At 35.3% G+C, this 22774-nt stretch overlaps 1 long non-coding RNA gene and 1 pseudogene across 1 annotated transcript; one reads left to right on the top strand and one right to left on the bottom strand.

The window, feature by feature from the left end:
* Window positions 1-4203: 4203 nt before the first annotated feature.
* Window positions 4204-22774, bottom strand: part of LOC111990192 (WAT1-related protein At5g07050-like) — a 28654-nt pseudogene continuing 10083 nt past the window's right edge.
* Window positions 4596-5453, top strand: LOC136070239 (uncharacterized). The gene is made up of 3 exons (XR_010631529.1): window positions 4596-4672; window positions 5082-5143; window positions 5388-5453. It is a non-coding gene; the product is annotated as an uncharacterized LOC136070239 (long non-coding RNA).

The raw sequence follows: 22774 nt of genomic DNA on the forward strand, positions 1-22774 counted from the left end.
TGGTTGAGTTGCATGCTTGATTGCATTCATGTCTGTGTTTTTCCCTTCTCGAAAAACTGTTTTTAAAAGCAATCTCGACAGCTCCTCGACAACTCCTCGACACCTGGCTATTTGTTGAGCTTCTCAGCCTTTTCTTATCGTAATCTCGACATCTCTCGACAATTGGGTGGATTGATCGAGAAAGTTCCTACCCTCTCGATAGCTTCTCGATAGCTGGTGGATTGATCGGGCTTCTGTTCTTGTGTTTGATACTCTGTTCCTCAACACCTTCTCGACAGCTGCATCTGTTGACGGCTAATTTCTCGACACTTGTCTTGATACCTTGCTTGACACCTTTCGACACGTTCATCTGTCGAGCTTTATTAAACCTTTATATATAGGTTATGTGCAATCCGTTCTTCATTTCCGTCGATCTTTCTTTTGATACCTTTATCTCCTTACCTTCCAATACACCTTCTCTCACTCCAAAACTCTACCTAAGTGATTTTCGAGCTTTTACAAGGTTTTTTTTTCTACACTTGGTATGTTTCTTCTCCTTCATTTACATGCATTTCATGTTTTAAAACCTAGAATTTGGGGTTTTTGAGAAATGTTGGGGTTTTTCAAAATTGATGAGTTATTGTTGAAAGTTTGGGATGGGTTTTCACTTAAATGAGTTTAAAATCTCATGCATTGCATCACATAAGCATTATAGCAGTATTATCATGCATTTAGATGTGTGAAAATTGATTGTGTGCTGGTAGGATTGGATTGGGTTGAGCCCATGATACTTTTTATATTACACCTCATTTCTTCACTCACGTTCGAGGTATATGCTTTCCTGTCTCACTACAACTTGTTGCGGATGTGCTTCGGGTTCCTAGGGTAGAGTTTCCTGACTATCCTAGTTGTGAGCGTCTGAGAACTGTGCCTAAGGATGAGCTCATGCCTACTTTATGTGAGCGCCCTTTTGATTGGGGTGATCGTCAATTTACACCATGTAAGCCCTTTGCTAAAGATCCTAGATTCTTGAACATGGTGATGAATTTTGTTTTGCACCCACTCTTTCACTATAACTCCATCATAGAGTCTCATGCTCAGTTTTTGTTATCCCTTCTTGAGCATCTTACTATAGACTCCCCTTCTCATTTTATTCCTTCCATTATATATGTTCATTAGGATTCAACGTCCTGTGATAAACTCATCTTTCCTTCTGCTATTACGAGGATTTTACGCCATTTTTCCGTCCCTTCTCCAGTGTCCGACTATTTTTCTTTTATGTGTGCCATAGATGTCACTACCATGAAACATAGTGAGGCGCAATTTAGGTTACGACAGGCTGAGTTAGCAGCTCCTCCCTCCCGTTCAACTCCATCCCAATCTGCTCCGCCCACCTTCGTCCCCTCCTCTTCCATGGGTGATGTGTCTCTTCGCAACATCATGGCATAGTATCAGCGCATGGATGCTTGCCTCGATACACTCTTTATTGAGTTGTATCAGGTGAACGTTCGTGTTGGCCGTATTGCTAGGCGGTAGGCAATCATGGGTAGTTTTGCACTTGAGGCTTCTCCTCCACCTCCTCCTGTGGCTTCTGATTCTAGGGCTGAGTATGATGATGATGATGGTGATGACGATGATGCTTCTGATAATGATGATGGAGATGCTAGCTCTATCAATGAGATGTCTACTTGACACTATACCTTTTGTCACTCATGACAAAAATGGGTAGGTTTTGGGTTATATGAGAATAGTCATTCTTAAGGGGAGAGTTAGTATAGGAATATTTTGTTAGGGGGAGTGTTGATATTTTTCAGGGATGTAGTGAGGATTATTTGTATCTTTTTCTTTTCTCTACTTTAGATACATTTATTCTTGTACCTTAGGTCTTATGACCATTTTTTTACATACATTGTACTTATTCTCTTTATATGTTGATGTATGTTTCTTTTACATACCCTTATATGTGTTGTTTCTTTTCTCTCTTTATGCACGTGCTTCTTATTATGTGTATGCAATCTATTATTTCTGTTTCACACAAAGATGCCTTGATGAGTTTTTATTTAAAGTATTTCAGAAATACAAGTTGTCAAAGTCTACTTGTCATAAACTCTTTTCTTGCAAAGTTTTTCAAGAGTTTGTGTTAGAATAGATTTTATTGTATTCAACAAGTGAATATGAGTTGAGTGATTTATGACTTCTCTCATATGCTCATTTGTTTGTTGTGATTTTCTCACAGATTGCCAAAGGGGGAGATTGTTAGGACATATGTGTTTCACTTGTTAAAGAACATACGTCATTCTTTTATGTAATTGGCTAATCCTTTAACAAAATGCACTTGTAATTGGATAGATCTAGGTGTTTTTAATATTTCAAGAAATAAGGTTTCAAGATCAAGTATTAAAGTCATTCAAGTTTATCCAAGAAACAAGCTGAAAAGTGTAAGGTCATTAAAACTCGACAGCTAGCATCTATCGAGCTCAAGAAGCTGTTCCAGCCTCATGGCTCGACAGCTACTCAATAGTTGCTTGACAACTTCTTTTTGTTAAGGTTTAAGAAAAACAGATTTTTTGTTCTGTTTTCTTGGGATCCGTGAATGTGTCTTTGGGCATTCTTTTCTCCTAACCCTAGACATATAAAATAATTATTTTAAGGGCTGTCAAAGTGTTCACAAGTTGCACAAGCATTGAGCAAAGTTCGTTCAAGCAAATTATGACCGAAGACGAAGTTTTTCCCTAGTTCATCATTCTTGTGAAGAAGTTGTTGTGTTTGTACACCGTAGGGTTTTGTGACCAAGCATCTTCTTGATCTTTATCATCTAGATGAATTGAAGAACTTTGCAGCCAACAACCTTCTCTAGTTGGTGATTGAAGTCGCGTACTGGGATCCGCGCAATTGGTTGGTCATGTACTGAGAGCCGTGCATCAAAATGAGAAATTGTCACTACAGAACAAGTCCAATTGGGTATTGGGGTAAGGGTTCAATTGTAGGTTGGTATAAAGTACTGAGATTCCTTTACTTGTAACTGCTTGTTGTGATAATAGTGAAATTTTGGGAGTGGTGACCTTAAAATCACCCGGTGGGGTTTTTTGTCATATTGGTTTTCCCCATTCGTAAACAAATCACTGTGGTGATTTGTTTGTGCTACCACATGTTTGCATATTAATTTGATTAATTAATAAACTTGGCTAATTAATCAATTAATTTAATCACAAGGAGTCAATACGTTTTTGGCCTGTCACTCTCTCTGTTTTTGTTTTTCTCCCATAAACTCCCGTCACCCTGATCCAGATGCTTCTTGGCTTTATATATATTAGCAAGGACGCATTTAGATCTTACATTTGGAGTGTTTAGATTAGACTTTCTTGATACTTGTCTCATTAAGGCCTTGGTAGAAGGTTTTTACAACAAAATATAAGCTGTGAGGGACACCGTTTATGGTCATTTCTCTATTAATGCAACCAGCTAAGTGGTTGCAGTGCATTTAATGCGAAGGGAATGGCTACCTTGTCCTTCCTTTTTCTTCTCTTTCTAATTCAGAAGCAAGTTACTTTTGTCCCCCCAGGGATTGGACCATGCTTCCTTCATTCCGGCTCTTCGGCCTTCCCAAGGTTAAGTATGAACCCTCGACATCTTCATCAGTAGCCTCAACCTGAACTCCTTACTAGTTAAACAAATCCTCTCCGCAAAGTTCCCCTCCTCGGAGTTACTCTTGTTACCTCTGTTAACTACTTTTGATCCTCGTCCCCCCACAATAGCCCATGGACATTCTTATGAAATTATTATTATTTTTTTAATATAATTTCATGGTTGAGGGAAAGGGGATTTGAAACGTGAGTCTTAGAGCATTCACATCATACAAATGATTTGTCTAACCAACTCTAAAAAACACTCACCTCCTTAATACATCTTTAATCTTTTTAAAGGTCAAAAAAATTCATAGAACTAAAATTTGAAACAAAATTACAAAGCCCAAAAAAATTCATCCAACAACAAAAATTACCAATAACAAAGATAAAAAATAAATAGTAATAATAAAAATAAATAAAAAATTAAGTCCTGGCTCAACACCTAGTAACAATTCTATTATTTTTTTTTAAATTATTTAGGATCGAAATATACCTATACGTTGAATATCTCATTGGAGGTATATATATACCTGAACAAGAACACGAATATGCAGAGGATAGATTTTGTTATATTCATATATATACCTGAACAAAACTGCTAAGATGCAAAAGCTGGTGGAGTTTGTTCTAGTCCGGCATAATAAAGTGTCCTCCCTAACACAGCTCTAAATAATAACAAAGTAAATAAATTAAAAAAATTTGAGAAAATTAGCAACTAACCAAAACTTTGGTATACTTATTTATATATATATATATATATAACCGAAGCTTTTAGAGCTCCCACATTTTTTCACGTCAGCATTATTTAAAAAAATAAAACTATTAAAAAAAAAAAAAAAAAAACCCTAAACACCTTAACTATTTCTAACCCAATAACTATTTCTCCCCGAAACTTTAAAAAAAACCGTGAACTCCACCTGCTCTTCTCTGTACCTCTCTCACACACTCTCGAAACTAAAAATCTCTCTTCTCCTATGGCTATCACAATCCAGGCCATCAAGGCACGCCCAATCCAGGCCATCAAGGCACGCCAGATCTTTGATAGTCGTGGCAATCCCACAGTTGAGGTACGATTCTTAAATTCCCATGTCCCTGATCTGTGTGTTTTTGTCGATAGTGTGTTATAGACTGCTTTGTTTCGTATCGAAAATCTGTGTTTATGGCCATCATGTCCCTGATCTGTTTGTTTTTGTCGATAGTGTGTTATAGACTGTTTTGTTTCATATCGAAAATCTGTGTGTCTATGACCATCATGTCCCTGATCTGTGTGTTTTTGTCCATAGTGTGTTATAGACTGTTTTGTTTCATATCGAAAATCTGTGTCTATGACCATCATGTCCCTAATCTATGTGTTTTTGTCGATACTGTGTTATAGACTGTTTTGTTTCTTATCTAAAATCTGTGTGTCTACGACCATCGTACACAAGGGATTTGTTAATGATTAATTAATCAAATCTTTGTTCCTTAATCATGTAGGTCGATGTGACAAACTCAGATGGCGCTTTTTATAGAGCCTGTTCCAAGTGGTGCATCCACTGGTATGTTCCTTAATCAAATCTTCATTTTTTTTTTGGGTAATTAATATTAGTCTTAGATTAGTAATACTTAATCTAAGCGGTGAAATGAACTATGGAGACGATCATTTTCATTTATGTTTTTAGATCATTTTGAAAATACATGATATAGTGAAGAAATTGAGAGAGGATTTGAACATTCAGATATGTTTTGGTGTTTTGTCTCATAGACCAAACTCTGTGTCCTTTTTTTTTTGTTTTCCTTTAGGAATTTATGAGGCACTTGAACTAAGGGATGGAGGTTTAGACTACCTTGGAAAAGGTGTATCATAGGTAAATTTAATTTATTAGCAAATTTGTAATTAAGCATATTCAGATCAGGGTTGGGTTTTTGCTTTGTTGTGTAGGCAATAATATACATCTATCCATGTAAAAGGCAGAAGATGGCTAAAGTTAAAAAATTGCCAGAGGATATCCTCTTCCAAACCCTAAAACACACAAAGGCCGTCGCATTAGAGGGCTTTATATACACAAATGTTCTTTGTTAACTTAAATTTGTTAAGAGTTTCATCATCTTTTTACTATTCTTTGAGCCATATTGTAAATAGAAGGTGAAACATACATGAAATCTTTTAACTTCATAACCAAACTTAATATATAGGTACCTACAAAAAACTGATTTCATGTTTTCAATTTTTAGGCACAAAGGAGCTTGCGCAGGCCTTGAGAGAGAAAAAACAACCCGTGGTTATATTGAAGCTGGTGTTGCTGCAACATGGTACTCTCTTTTCTTTTTAAAATTCTCTCTTTTATAGAGTCATTTGGAAGTTTTGCAATGATTCATGACTATTGTCCTACTATTTTAAAGTAGAGTAAAAGATCATTCTCATTGATGTCCAATTTCATTAAGTGTTGTTTCTCTTACACGTACACAAGTTGTTTGATAAAATTCCTAAGTGATTTTTTGTTGTTGTTCTAGAAGTCATAATACATGGAGAGTGGTAAGGAAGAAGATAAGTAGGGAATGTGATGCTATGTTGTTGATTTAATCAGGGTGAGATGTTTTGTTGGCCTTATTTTCTCAATGTCATATGTTTGATATTGGGATTGGTATTGATAGTGAGATTTTGATATGATTCCCTTTGAGAAGTAGGTTTGATTTTTTTAATGATATATTTCATGGTGGGTTTGTGCATCAAGATTAGAGTTTGTTACCCTTAATAACTTCAAAGGAATCAAAGCTTTTAGAAAGTTTTATTGGCATCGATGGTGAGATAGGTTTATATAGTAGAAAACAACATTTAGATAGTTTTGGTAATAGTTGATAGTATTGATTATTAGTCTGTGGACTGGTGTCACTTTGGAGCTTTAGGGGCCTTTGTTGGGCTGCTATTGCTGTGGACTAGAAGAGTAGTAAAGAAAGTTGATGGGGCTGTGGGAAATTATTCAATTTATGTAAGTTCAAATGTGTGGATGATCAATACAAGTCGGTGTTTTAGGTGCCTATGGTCCCAATTCTAAGCATGATTAGATCATACGAGTTAGACCTTGATGGAAAGGTTTAGTGACTTCTACAAAGCAACAAAGGAAGAAGATACAAAGAACACTTTAAAGTTGTCTTTCAATTTATTTGAAATATTGATTGAGTAGTTCTTTAAATTTGTGTTTCATACATTTAATGGATAATTGAGGATGTTAAAGATTTGATTCTTCATTTTAATTTAAACTTAAGTTTGATTTCTATTTTTCATTACGTAATTTAATGTTTCATATCAACAATTAAAGAGGAAGAGAAAAAGAATAGTTTACATTCATATACAATAGTTTTCCCGTGCATCGCACGGGTTAGCGACTAGTTTGATAATATACTGAAAGACAAATTTTGGACTAGGAAATGACTTTGTTTATTTGGCAAACGCTTTACTCACCCTAGTAGACCCAATAAGAAGAGATTCCGTACGATTGGTAAGCTAATTTTGCTATCATTTCTCCTGCAAGGAATATTTAATGATTAATCATCTAGTGGATATAATTTCTTTCATACAATGATTTCACTAAGAAAGGTGCCCCATACTCATATCATGATTTTTATTATTAAAAAAAAAAAAACTTATTTGATAAATTTCATATCATATTTACACTAGCTAGGTTTAAAAAACAAAATTTGAAAGAAATGAATGAAAAGAAAAAGGATGGGAAGAGAGTACTTTAAAAAAAAATTATGCTCTCATATATATATATATATATATATATATATTTTTTTGTGTGATGCAATATTTATATTTATGACTTTGTGTCCAACAAAACACTAAAATATTAAAGGGTATAATACAACCTTTCAAAGAGAAATGCAAGAAGAGCAGTAGTTATAGTTCCAATATAGCATATCCATATGTAACAAGCACATAACGACTCATGCCTTTGTTTAGAGAGACCTTGGATGTTATGTTAAATCCTGCAATGCAAACACTAGGGACTCTGCAATAAATATATCGTTTCAATTTTTCACAGAACTTCTCTTGCTTGATGTTTCCTATTCCCTCTCTCACACTCTTTCTGCTCTCCCATTTTGATCATTTCCCACCAAATTGAATTTTCATCCTCCTAACTCTAAGAACCATGCACTTTAATAAGATTGGAGTCTGTAGATACTCCATGCAAATAATAAAATATTTGTATCTATATTCTCACATGGTCTCCACTTCAACCAAATTTAGAAGTGCATAATGACTAGGTTTTTTTTTTTTTTTTCCTCTGAGAAGAAGCGTAGTGACTAGGTTTAGTGCGAGTACGTACTGCATCCATTGTGGCCAGTTATTGGACAAAATCATAAATTCTACCAATCGGTCTTACCTTTAGTGGTTATTCCACGAGGCATTGTTTAACTAACATTTTATGTCACGTATGATGTGAAAGCACTAAATGACACTACATGGTGGACATGTTTTTTTGTTAATTTGTTATTATTATTATTATTATTTTTAAGGTTAACATGTCAATTACCTTTAAAAAAAGGTTAACATGTCAATATGGTGTATATATGTTGATCTTTATAATTAACTGATAATACTAAAACACTATAGATAAATTAGATACAATAAATTTTATAACTTATTGAATTGATAAATTGTGATTAGTACAATTTTACTTTCACATTAGATAAACAACGACATTGTCGATACTCAAATTTCTAGGGCCTTGGGGACAAGTGTCTTATGATGATGTGTGTACGAGTGAGCCTCTTTTATTTATCTTTAAATCTTAGGAATTGCAGCCAATCATGAGGTTTTTGGGTATGATTATTGGTCACGTGTTTAATTACTTTTGTTTCCTATTAACTAAAGGATTCAGTAGGGGCTCTTAAGCACTAAGAATGAAAGGATTGTTTAAACTGTAGACATAGATCCACAACTTTGGTTACATTCAGGAAAGGTGTTAAACACTCTACAATTAACATACTTTGTTATGCTCTTGGTGGGCTTCATAATATTGCTCTCGCCACCCTTATAGAGGTCTTCACTTGATGTGTATAGAAGAAGAAAAAAAAACCTTTTGCTTAGAAATATTGTTTGTCATTTCTCTTCTAATTTTAGGAAAATTATTAGTTACATTCCACTGTTTATGAACAGTAAATGTAAATGTAATTCAATGTTGTTGCAGACTAATTGGAAATCATTTGAAAGTTTAAAATAACTTAAATACACCGTTGGTCTTTCAAAATTTAGTACATGGGTGATTTTAGTGTTTAAAGTTTAAAGTGATTACTTTAAGTCCCTTAAAGGACGTGGCCAAACAAAAAACTGACATGTCATTGCTTTGACTTAGTGAGAGTTTGGATACGGATTATTCTCACGTCCACGTCTTGCGTTTACATTTTGACGCTTTTTTTTTTCCTGCTATTGCGCACGCTTTTTGGGGGACAACGGCTATCGTTCATGAACAGTAGCCGTCATTTATTGACTTTTCAACCCTTTTTTATCAGTTCTGTGGGTCCCATGAACAGTGTACGGGACCCAAAATTTCACTTTTCAGCAACTTTTTCATTAAAAATAGGTCCCACGGCCTATTCACACATTTAAAAATTATTTTGTTACAGTGTTTTCAGTTTTCAGTTTCAGCAAAAATTATTTTTAGCAACAATAAGTTGTATCCAAACGGACCCTTATAGATTGAAAGTACTTTAAACTATAGAACTAAAATTGCTCATGTGCTAAAATTTAGAGATCAAGAGTGTATTTTGGTGGCTTAGTAAAGTTTGCCTTTGTTCTTTGTAAAAGTAATGTTTTTGATTTAACGTAATTAGATTTGAAACTGCCCTGATATTTGATGGGTCTACCTTACTGATTCATTCCTTGCATAATACAAAGGGATGCATCATGAAAATGTGTAGAAATGTATTGCACTTGTGGTTTCGTAGGCATCGTAAAAGATGGTAGACTAATACGAGAGCTTATTGTGAATCTTTAGTATCAAATTGGTAAAACACTGAAAGAAAATCGTTAGGTTGGCAAAATGGGCAGGTCGGGTCATTAGGTTCAGACCAAAAAAATAAATAAATAATAAACGGGTTAGAAACTGGTCAGGTTGATCAAGTTGCATGTTGGGTTGGGTTAATCCATATTTTTTATATGGATATTTTTTACAACAAATTACTTGGTATGAAATGCATTACTTTGAGTTCACCATCCATATCGAGAAAGTGTTAAGATCAACAAATTGATACATGTTTAAGAATTATAAAAGTATACAAATCCCAACATTGCTCAAAAAAAAAAGTAAAAAAAAAAAAAAAAAAGAGTTTAGTCTACCTTTTGAAAATATAATTTGATAAGGAATACTTTTACGAAGAATTTTTCTAACTCTCTTTGCCCTTCAAGACTTAAACACAAGAGAGTCAATCTCATACTAGAGGTTGTACTGATTTGATCAGTGGAATGATATATTTCGGTACTGATTAATACTGGTGTACCGTTATTTTTTATATTTACAAATGTGTGTATGTGTGTGAGTGTGTGTGTTATAATAAATATAAAAGTTTACCATAAAATATTACCTCAATTCAGAATAAATTATTCATGGTTTTAGACCTTAGCACCAATTAAAAGGGGGAAAAAAAAACACAATATAAAAATAGAAAGTTTAATTGTTCATTCATACTAAGAAAAAAAAAATAGTACAAATAAGTTAATGCAAGTAAATTACCACTCTGCCCTTACAAAAATTCAAAATTTACAAAGTAAAAAAAAAAAAAAAAAGAAGCTTTTTTCTGTACTAGCCGGTAGTGCCCGAAATCGGCCAGTATTTAAACCGGTACAAAACGTTGGCGTTTCGATTCCTGTATACAGTATGGTATCGACCACCATGCTTAAACACCCTCTAGGATTGGAGTGCTCGTCGGGTCGGAAGCCCCCTTCCATACCTTTGTTCACCTTGCTCGTCGAGTAAGAAGGCATCCGTTGAGTTAGCAAGCATACTGACAGGAGAGCACACTTAGTCCCATGTCATTTTGTTCTTGTTTCCACTCATATCTCCATATATAGAAAGAACCTGCACATCATGTCTAAAGATCCTCCTACATATTCTTATCTTCCCAGTTTGGGAAGCAAAGCCCTAAGATCTTGGAACATAAACCTCATATCTCCCCTACAAGAAAAGATGCTACATTTATGGGATCTCAGTTAGCCTTACACCACTATATAAGTACCGAGTCTCCTCTTCTCCAAGGCATGTGAAATTTCCTAGCTCTTACACTTTTGAGTTTTTAGAGATTCTTCTAACACTGACTTAACCTTCAGATGGTCTTTAGCCGGTACTCTACTGATGCTCTTGGTAGGTTCTTCTTTCTTTTTGTTCTTCAGGTACTTCAATTGCTACGCGTGTGAACGATTAACTCACTAACGATTTTCTGCATCATCATAATTACAGAACACAAGTTTCTTTTCTACACAATATCAATATGTGAAACAGAATACAAAATTACAAATGCTCTATTGGATAGCTAATTTGACAAAAATAAAAATATATAAGAAATTTACAATCTCGAAAACTAATTTCATAATCTAATGTTGACTACTTAAAATTACACTATTATCTTAGTTTTGGTAGGCAATATCACATCAATTTCATGTTTAATTACACTATTATCTTAAAGTTTTCATGTTTAATTACGTGTGTTTTTCTCTTAAAAATATATTCACCACTAGGAAGAATCAAAAATCAAAATCAAGAGATTACAAGTACAAGCTATCTTACCCCAAACCTGGTCTACCCCAAAGTTCCTACCTACATAGAATCCTTGCACCAATCCTCAATTGGTCTTGATTTTGTAGAGACCTCTTCCCTTTGCCCGAATCCCAGTATGTGGCTAACTCTTGGCAACTTGAAGCTTGTTATTGGATGCAAAGTTCTTCAATACACTTGAAGAGAATGAAGCACTTGGTTACAAAACCCTAAGGTGTATAAGAACACAATAGCTTCACAGTAAGTGTATAGATTCTCTATGTAAGTCTCTATGTATGATGATGTCTATAAAATAATTATTTTATATCATCTAGAAGTTTAGTGAACAAAGCCCTAGAAGTCTGAATCATCATAGGCTGAAAAACAGATTTGGAATTTCTGGATCTGTGAAGCTTGATAGATAGAGTAGTATCGAGCTTGTGTCGAGGTTCACTATTTTCAGCTATTCACACTTGTTTCTTTGTGTAGTCTTCATGTCTTCAATAATTTCATAGTCTTGTTTGTAATACATCATGATAATCTAGAATCTACTTAAAACTATCCAAATACAAGTACAATTCTTTTTGTCAAAGGATATGCCAACTATTAAAAAGTATGACCCTAACACGTCTAAGAATAAAAAAAGGGAAGAAAGAAATTTGTTCAAGCCAAAATTGGAAAAATCCTGATATGGAAACATCTGGCACTATTTTAGTATTTTTACCATAACTTCTTGTACCAATGTCCGATTGACCTGATTCTTATGGCCACAGAAAGAAGACTCAAAGATATACAACTTTGTAGTTTACTACAAATTTAGGAAAAAAATATTTGAAGGTCAAAAGTGGGCTAAAAGCTGATGGTGGATAAAATTCCAAAAATCAAGGGATTCTCATCCTAAATTTGATGGATTTTTTGTGTTTCTTTTGGAGGAGATTGAGGTTATAGGAGGGGAAAAACCCTAGAACGTTTTTCCAACTTTTGTTTTATTTTTTAGACGATTAGCAGCTTTTTTATGGATTTCTTTTGCATAATTATGTGTAACTAAATCTTTAGCTAGGGTTAGAGGTGAAACCTAATAGTTTTATCATGTGTTCTTGGGATTATCTATGTGCTTACTATGGATTGATGATTGAATTTTGAGATTGATTTAATATTTGGAATTATTGCATGTTGACAAGTTTTTGAGATTTAATATGATTTTTAAGTATATCAAATGCTTAAACTCCTTGATTCATTATGATTTAAGAATATATTGAATGCTTAATCTCCCCTATAACATACCCATTGAATAATTTTCTCAGTCACTCATATTCAATCTACTTTATACATTGTTTGAGTACTTTATTATTTTATCTTCTGATTAGGTGAGTTGGCTCTCTACCTTAATTGAAAAATAATATAATAATTGTGTTTAGTTTTAGATGCACTGTGGTTGACACTCTATTTTAATATGGAAATATACATCAAATTTTGATTGTTTACGTATTTATACATTGTTTTCTTTATGAATATCGTGTCATTGTTAAACAACACACATTCTAGGAAATATAATTTTTTATTTTGGCTATGAACTGTAAAAATTTAAACCAAAGTATCCATAATTTATGTCAATTTTATTGATATACTTTGCTTTTGAATGTTCAAAATGTGTGTAAAACACCTATGAACGTTTAGACCCCCCAAATTACAAATTACCAATTCAAGCTTAATATCAAACAATATATATGCGGAATATGAACATAAGCTAAAATAGAATTGATAAACCAATCTAAACCAAATAAAATCACAACCATACCAAAAATTAAATGACAAAAATTAAGGGAAAAGAGATGCAAACACAAAAACAACACAACGATGTGTTATCGAAGAGAAAACCGAAGTCCTCAGCGTAAAACCTCTCCACCGCCCTCCAAGCGGTCAATAATCCACTAAAGAATGAAGTTGGGATACACGAATAGTAGAAGACCCTCCAAGCCTAATCTACCTAGTGTACTTAAGCCCTCCAAGCTTCTTGCTCCAACGAGGTTATGTCAATCTTTGTCTTCTTTAGCTTACTGGATTCCGCTATAGCTCATAGCATCAACGAATATTAATTGGTCCCTTCCTAACTGCTTCCCAAGCACCAAATAACCTTCTCACAGATATGGGAATGGTGAGAAAAGGATTTAGGTAATGTACCTCTCAAGGATGTAACAATGATGAGGGTGAGAGTAGAGGAATTTGGAGAAACAAAGATGACGATTATGGGGTATTTATATTGGTGTGAAAATGGAATGCGAAGAGTCAGTTTTTCCAAAACAGAGTAGACTGGCGACTTGGCCTCATGACTTGACTGAGCCGTGAGTTCAAGCCACGAGCTAACTGAATGGACAATCTGGACTTTTTTTCCTGTAGTGCTTCAACTGGCGTGACTGCTCAGCTCCTCTGCATGCTCCACACGTGTGCCACTTTTGACGACTTGCAAGCCCTGAGCAAGCTGCAAGATCCAGTCATGAGCCACTTGCTGAGTGCACAAACTTGAGTTTTTCTTCACACTCTCTCACACACTACCCTTACATGATTCTCACCTAAATACAAAATTTCTAAATGCTGAATTACAAGCAAATTTGGCAAGGAATAAAACTAACAAGATGGTTGATTAAATTCAACCTTACAGCTTTCACTTTTTTCGCACTTATGAATACTTCTCATACATGTCTATATATAACTTCATTATCCCAAAAAAAGTAATAAAACTAATTGTTTTTATAAAAAAAATAGTAATAATAATCTCATGCATTATATTTGTCAATTGAGTTTTGAGTTATGCACTATAAAGCACAAAATAAACAAGTAAACCAATCATATCTTCTTCTTCTTCTTCTTCTTCTTTTTTTTTTTTTATATACACAAAAAAAATATTTTTAACAAACAAATCAAGTCACTAGAAAAAAAAAAAAAGGTTGGGTCACTTGTCAACCCTTTTTTACTTCGAGTCAAAAAATTCAGGTTCAAGTAGGGTATTTTCCTTTGAGTTTGGGTCGTGTCGGCGAATTTGAGCCTTTTTTTTTTTATGTATAGTTACAAGTAGATACGGAAAAAGGTTAACTCCAAGTTAATTTGAGGCTATCTTGCTCCACATCATGATGTGACAATTGAAGTGATAATTTTTGTTTAGTTTTAGTCACAAGGTTTTTTTAATGATTTATGTGACTTGTTTAAATAATACAAATAAATAATCTAATAAATTTGTCATGTAATGGGTTGAAAATAATATTTTCAAATCAGTTTAGAGCCAAAATTTGCCTTGTAGATAATAGATTCAAGGAAAAAATTAGATAAAAACTCCAATGCATCTTTTGGAGCTAAAATTTGTCCCGTAGATGATAGAGTTAAGAAAAAATCAGATAAAAACTCCGATGCATCTTTTGGTGCAGAGGTTTGTATGATATATACTAGCTAGCATTTGGGCAAAAATTCAAAATAAAGTGATTATAATATTCTTAGCCGATAAGGTACAATTCCAATACAAATTTATCTACCTCTCTATTACTTCTCTTGGTTGATTTCATTAACTTGCTCGGACAGGGTTTGCTTCGACAGTTTCTCCACCTTCTCTTTTTTCCTTCCCCCATATCGTTGCGTAAAGTCCAAGAATTATCAAGGTAGCTCCAATAACACTGGAATTAATCAAATTGGAGAGTATAAGAATTACTAATTCTAAATTTATACCTTTGTCATTTTTCCCTTAGAATACTCATTTTTCACCAAAGCTAGCTCAAGAATCAATATATATATATATATATATATACTTACCCTCCAATGTATAAAGCATCTCCTAAAATTAGTAGTCCCATAATGGCTACTATTAATGTGGACAATGGTTTAAACGCTGTCATGAAAACTGGTCCTTTTAGTCTAATTGCCAATGTTTGAACATATACTGTGATTCCAAAAATCACAACTCCCTGAAAAAAAAAAATTACTATAGAATTAGCTTTTCTCAAATCTCTGGAAATAGGAAAAGATGGGTGTGGCATTCAAAAATTTACACTATAAATTGGAGCAAGAAGGCTGATGTTCCATGACAATTTCCATGATGAAGATTTATGATCCAAAATTGCTGTCATGATAGTGGAGAGTATAGCACCCGATAAGCACGTTAATGATGTAAGTTTTATTGGTGCTGGATACATCTTAATTGTAATTGTCTGCAATAGTCATATATGCGTATTAATTTATAATTTTATGAATCCTTTCTCAAATTTAAATTGGAACATGCATTAGTTTGCAATATATGTGGTTGTAATCCTTGTTATTATAATACAAGTATGTTTAACATAGCGAACATAAGGCATAGTGGCCTCCAATGATCACTTCTATAATGAACTAGTTGTATAAAACTCAAAGGAGCAATATCGACTGTAATGGGAGGACCAGATAGAGGGACTCTTTGTTTTAGCTTTCCTTTTAGAGCACCAAGATTTGGATGGTTATTTGTAGCCTAACCTTTTTTGGCTGTACAGAAAAACAATTTATTTTGTAAATATCAACTCAGAATCACCTGTAGGATGTAGAAAGCTGACAATGAAACGTAAGAAGTGACAAGCATGAGGGGGCCCTTTATGGAATCCTTGTCTATTAATGCTTTAGATGGGGTCACAGGTTGATTCGAGTGCTGAGTATAGAGAGAAATCACAGCGACACCCTTGTATAGGTTCATGAGTGCTGCACCAGAAAACGCAACAACAGTCCCAATATCTTGGCTTGAGAACCACGCTTTGAAATCTCTAATTTCTCCATCCTAATATGCCGAGCAAAACTTAGCTGCTCACGAATCAAGAATCAATAGATAATTTGGAATCTTGTAACGTTGCAGATACTATAAAGTTTCATAGGCCTTACAAACTACTATAATGTGTCAACTTTTAAATGCAACAAAACAAAATATATAAAAAATTAGTTATTATGTTATTAATTTGACACGAATTATATATTAATTTATGATAAGAACAATTTATAAATTTTTTATTATAAATTAATAATAGTTTTAGAATTTTTTTATTTATAAATTGATAATAATTTTAACATTTTTTTTTAATTTAGAATCACTTTCATAAAAATAAAAAATATATAAAATGTTCATAAAAATAAAAAAAATATTAAAAATGTAAATAAATAATAATCAAATGGGCATGTCAAGCATATAAATTATAAAAGGTAATTGTAGCACATCAACATTTTTAGGTTTCTTTTTTTCATATAATTAATAATTGGATAGTTGAGGATTTTTTTTTTCTTATAATAATTAGATAGTTGAGTGCATTCTAATTAGCTCAAATTGAATAAGAGATTTGGAGTTCAATCTTCACATACACCAAAAACCGATTGGTGTCTTGATTTGATAATAAAAAGTTATTATCAAGAGTGGACGTCATAGGTTGAAATTTTCTTAAAAAAATTAAAAAAAAAATAATAATTAGATATTTGAGGGATGTGGGATTTGGACCATGTGGGTTTTAGGGTCCGTTTGGAAACAGCTTATTTAGTTTTTTACTGAAAGTATGATAGAAAAAAATTAAAAAAGAAAAAGTCATGTGGAACCTAGGGACCCACAAACAGTGTCTATGTTAAAAGAAAAAAAGAAAACTAAAAAGTAATACTGGTGGGTCCACAAACACTTGCAAATGATGTTTTGCTCTTGAAAAAGTAGCAAGTGGGCCCTGCAAATAATAAATGTGTCACGTGACCAGCTTAAAATAAGCCAAATAAGCTAAAAGCTAGCTTTTTCTGCATTGCCAAACACAGCCTTAATTGGCTACAAGAATTTTAGCAACATTCTTGAGAATTTAATACAACCAATAAATTGGTGGAATACAACCAAATTGGTGAGCATAATTAAATAAGAATTTCAGTGGTATAGTAGTGATGGTAGTAATTAATAGTCATACTTAGTACACAAAATTCCACTAGTTTTGGGTGTGAAAAAGGGAAAAAAAAAATTTGCATCTGTTGGGAAATTTAAATCCCAGTTGATAGAATTAATAAATTTTAAATCTAAGTTATTAATTAGATTTATTATGAATGAAACTTGTTAAAATAAACAAACATCAATATCATGTCAAAAACATGCAGCGAAATAAAATAACTAAGACAAAATATAATGACTTAGGAAAACCAATGAAACAAATTAGTTTCACAGTAAAAAAACCTAGGAGGAAACCTTCCTGAAAAGCAATCCACTATAGTAAAGAGAAGTTTCAGATCTGGTATAAAACCCTTTTCCTTAGACTCTATAATCTCCGTAGATGAACTTACAACAGAAACCTTCTATCGCTTCAGAACCTCTGAACTCTTCAATATATGAACGCCATCCTTTTTACATTGATCTTAGTATGTGACTAACCAATGATGCACTGCTCCTAGTACGTGACTAACACACCAACTTGAAGAAGATGTTACCTATAAAGTTCTTCACTTTATCAACAATGAAGATCAAGAAGCACTTGGTTACAAAATCCTAAGGCATAAAGATACAGTAACTTCTTTCAGAGAGAATAAGACATCGGTCACCTTTTGCATATGTTCTCCTTGTATTCTCTTATATGACAACCTCTAAAATAAGCCTTATATATGTCTAGGATTGTGAGAAAAGAAATCCTACACAGAAACATAAGCATGCGCCGAATATAAGATCTAGAAATCTAAATTTCATAAATCTCGATCGATCCACTAGCTGTTGAGAAGCTATCGAGAGGACAGGAGCTTTCTCAATCGATCCACCTAGCTGTCGAGAGGTGTCAAGATTGTGATAAGAAACAACTTAAGCGTTCGATAGATAGCCTAGCTATCGAGAGGTGTCAAGCAGCTATCGAGCTTTAAAAAATTAGCACTTCTTCACTTGTTTCTTGGATAGATTTGCATGGCTTCAATACTAGACTTGAACTCTTGTTCCTTGAAGTATTAAATACATCCTAGATCTACTCAAATACAAGTAAACTGTGTTTTGTCAAAAGATTAGCCAACTACATAAAATATTGACATATGTTCCTAACATGATTCACATATGTTCTGATAGTATCAAATGATAGCACGTTATTTATATCAAAATCCAATAGACAAGAGATATGTGTGTAAAAATAACTACCTACTAAGACATGTCTTTTATTTGTTAGTAAGGTAGTTATTTTTTGTAGATATGTTTCTCACTTATTGAATTTTAATACCACTGACATGGTATCATTTGATACCAAATACTTTCTCGTGGAAAAGGTTATTACAGACAACCTTATCAATATTTTTTTGGGTGGTTGTGATAGTGGCAATGGTTGTGAAAACAACATCAATAGTAACAATCATAGTGGCAATGAGAGTGGTGGTGCTCAATGTTTTCAGACCTGGACCGGATTGGGAGGTCGAACCGTGAAAACTAGAAACCAAGATAAAAACCGGTTTTTCAAGCATAAAGAATAGGATTTTTTGTTAATTTCGTGAACCCCTAAAACTGAGGTTGGACTGCACGAATCGGTGGCAAGAACCGTGTTGTCCAACCCCTTAGCAATTTTTTTTTTTAATATAAAAAACAACTTAACACAATTTTATTCTACTTAATTAAATTATCCATCTCTTGCAAGGAATAAAAAAAATTATAATTAAAATCCTTCAAAAATATTCAACTTTACTTCAAAAATATTCAACTTTACTTCAAAAATTAATCATAAATTTTAATATTTTCATGGTTATTGTACGGTATGCCTCCATGGAGACCATCGGGACATTGGGCCCAAACTCTGCAAATTGGCCCATGGTTGCTAACTCCCCTGTCAGAAGCTGGGTTCAAGGACCACTAGATTAGCCAGGCATGAATCAGGCGGGTAATGTACGGTCCCGTGGAGCCCAAGCACATTTGGGCCTAAAGCTCCAACGCAACAGTGTGGCCCATGGCCCCAATCTAGGCCCACATGAACTGCGGGCCCAGGTGTTATCACTTGATCCTTACTCAGTGATCTTTACCGAACAATGAAAGAGGAATAACATCCAAACATACCATCATTTGCATACCTGGCAGTGCCCAGAAGCACCGCCGTCGGGCATGCTTTCTGGAGTAGGAATTAAGTTCCAAGGCCACTTTCACCATATCCCACTCCCACCTAACTATCCACTTATGATTAATAATATTGGACCTCCCATTGCACTAACCATGGAGGTGATCATAGCCTCTCCACTAATTAGGGGCTATAAATATGAGAAATGGGAGGGGAAAAGGGCGTTGCTGAAATTTGTTGGAAAAAGAAAGAGAAAGGAAGAGAGAACAAAGAGAAGAGGGTGATCCAGGCAGTGGAAAAGAGAAAAGTGATTTCATTGGGTCTCAGTGCCGAGAGCAAACTAGGGTAGGACATTCAAGCCCACTACACAAATAAGTTATGAGCCTGAGGGAGGTTAGGCCCAATAGCCTCATTTTTCGCATGCACAATTGGCGTCGTCTGTGGAAATCTCCTACAACGCCGTGGTTCTACTGAGACTCAAGCCCGGAAGGATGTTTGGGAGACGTTTAGGGAGTGACACTAAAAGTGGCTCAGTGGGACATTCTCGATGATCCTCCTAGTGTGAAAGGAGGCAAAAGAGGCGCGAAGATAGGGACGGTGAGCTAGAGGAAGAACGGTCTGGCCTTGGAGAGGGGTCGTATCAAACACAATGAACAATATCTGGTGCTTCAGGGCACAGGCAGTTTGACGGGAGGGATAAAAAGCTTGAATGGTTGCGCAGGCTAGTGAGGGACCTAGAGTTGGAGGCAGGGAACAGGAACCGTAGAAGGGACAGAGACAACCGAGAAAGAATACCCAGTACCGGGAAGGATTATCATGAAATGGGATCCAATAAATCTAGATTCCATCACCGCCGAGAACGTTCCCATTCACGGGAATTATGTCAGCGAAGGGAACGTTCGTATTCACGGGAATCTCGTCAACACTGAGACCGTTCATAGTCACGGGAATATGCAGATCGAGGTTTGGATTCCCCCAAAGAACAATGGACCCATAATGTGGCCATAGATGCAATGAGCCATGCACTACGCAGAGCTGCTCGGTCTTTATTTTCAGCTGACATCGAGCGAGCCCCTGTGCCGAACAGATTCACGCGCCCTCTATTCAACTCTTACGATGGGAAAACAGACTCGGTGGAGCACGTCGTCACTATATCCAGATGATATCTCTGCATACCCACAATGACGCGCTGATGTGTAAGGTTTTTCCCTTAAGCCTTCGCCCCACCGCTTTAAGATGGTTTAACGAGTTACGGAAAGGCTCCATCCACAATTTTGCCGAGCTGATACAGGAGTTCGAAATCCAGTTTGTGACTTGTAGCTGGGTGCCACAATTGGTAGACGCATTGCTATCCATGAAAATGAGGGTAGGAGAAACCCTCCGTAGTTATGCTAGCCTGTACTGGGAGCTTTACAACGAGATCGGCGGATGGAGCGAGAAGATTACTGCATTGGTTTTGGGGCACAGCTTATAGTATCTAAGAGTGTTAAACAAAGCAGGTCCACGGGAACCTAACTCGCCCTCCGAGATCGACATTAAGGGGAAGAAAGCAGTATTGCCCCCTTTGTGGAGATCATTCAATCTCATGGCAGTATGCTACTTCCACATCATTGGGGATACTGAACCTCTGCCTAAAGGTGCCCAAGGATGCCTCAATATTCAAAAGGTAAGCGAAACCCATCTTAAAACTCTAAATGTGAAGGAGGAAATTTGAAGAAAGAAACTGAAGTAATAGAAGGAGCTAGAGAACTTACTTTGGGCTAAAGGGAAGGGAGAGGCTCTGGATTGATCAAACAGTGCATAGATGGATGCACGACAGAAAAGAAAATTCAGAAAGACGAGAGTGAAAAAATGGAGAAATGATCCAAAATGGGGAATTTATAGGAGCCAGAAGGGAAAGTAAATGCCACTCATTAAATGAGGCGCAGGAAACTCTACGAGTCCCGTCACAGCCGTCACACGCACGCTGCCTTAGTTTGCAAACCGTCAAGAAATGATGATGGTAGAACCAACCGTCAGGCACGACGCGTCTTTTAAGGGCGCATTAATTGGCCTTTCAACCTCCCAATGCATGCCGATAAGTTTTACCGGATGAAAACTGTGTCCTGGGCTCCTTGATTCGTCTTCGGTCGCCATTCACGAATCAAGGGGGGGCTAATGTACGGTATGCCTCCCTAGGGACCATCTGGACATTGGGCCCAAACTTTACAAATTGGCCCATAGTTTCTAACTCCCTTGTCAGAAGCTGGGCTCAAGGACCACTAAATTAGCCAAGCATGAATCAGGGGGGGTAACGTACGGTCCCGTGGAGCCCAAGCACATTTGGGCCTAAAGCTCTGACGCAACAGTGTGGCCCATGGCCCCAATCTAGGCCCCATATGAACTGCAGACCCAAGTGTTATCACCTAATCCTTACTCGGGGATCTTTACCGAACAATGAAAGAGGAATAACGTCTGAACATACCATTATTTGCATACCTAGCAATGCCCAGAAGCACCGCCGCCGACATGCTTTCAGGAGTAGGAATCAAGTTCCAAAGCCACTTTCACCATATCGCACTCCCACTTAACTATCCATTTATGATTGATAATATTGGACCTCCCATTGCACTAACCATGGAGGTGATCATAACCTCTCCACTAATTAGGGGCTATAAATATGAGAAATGGGAGGGGAAAAGGGGGTTGCTAAAATTTGCTGGAAAAAGAGAAAGAAAGGAAGAGAGAACAAAGAGAAGAGGGTGATCCAGGCAGTGGAAAAGGGAAAAGTGATCTCATTGGGTCTCAGTGCCGGGAATGACCCAGGGTAAGAAATCCAAACCCATTACACAAATAAGTTGTAAGCCCGAGGGAGGTTAGGCCCAATAGCCTCGTTTCTGGCGCACATAGTTATTATTTTATTTTATTAACTTTTTTATTTAATTATTAAATATATGCTTGAAAATCATTAAATTTCCCTCACATATATAGATATATTGTCAACTTTGCTATTTTTATAAATTTAATATCTATATTTAGACTTTAATTAATTATTAAATTAATTATGATGTCATCAAGGTTCGACCCCGGTTTGACCTCAGTTTGATCTTAAAAACCTTGTACCTCTCCATTTTATGGTTCAATAAACGGTCCGGATCTGAAAACCTTGGTGATGCTATGGACAAACTACAACGACAAAGGTATAGTGTGGTAAGTGGTAGCAATAGCGTTGTAGAATGTAGCCTTGCAGTAGATGGAAGTGTGATAAAGTATGAAGAATAAAATGATAGATAATATTGGTAAATGACACATTCTCTTATAAGTTTTAATGTTTGAACTTGAAATATTCGGATGCTTCAAGATACCAAATCCATACCTCTCCATAATTTTTTGAATCATCATTATTGTTAACCCAATAAAGAAAAAAAAA

This window comes from Quercus suber, unplaced genomic scaffold, assembly GCF_002906115.3.
Source record: "Quercus suber isolate HL8 unplaced genomic scaffold, Cork oak 2.0 scaffold_220, whole genome shotgun sequence".
Classification (NCBI taxonomy): domain Eukaryota; kingdom Viridiplantae; phylum Streptophyta; class Magnoliopsida; order Fagales; family Fagaceae; genus Quercus; species Quercus suber.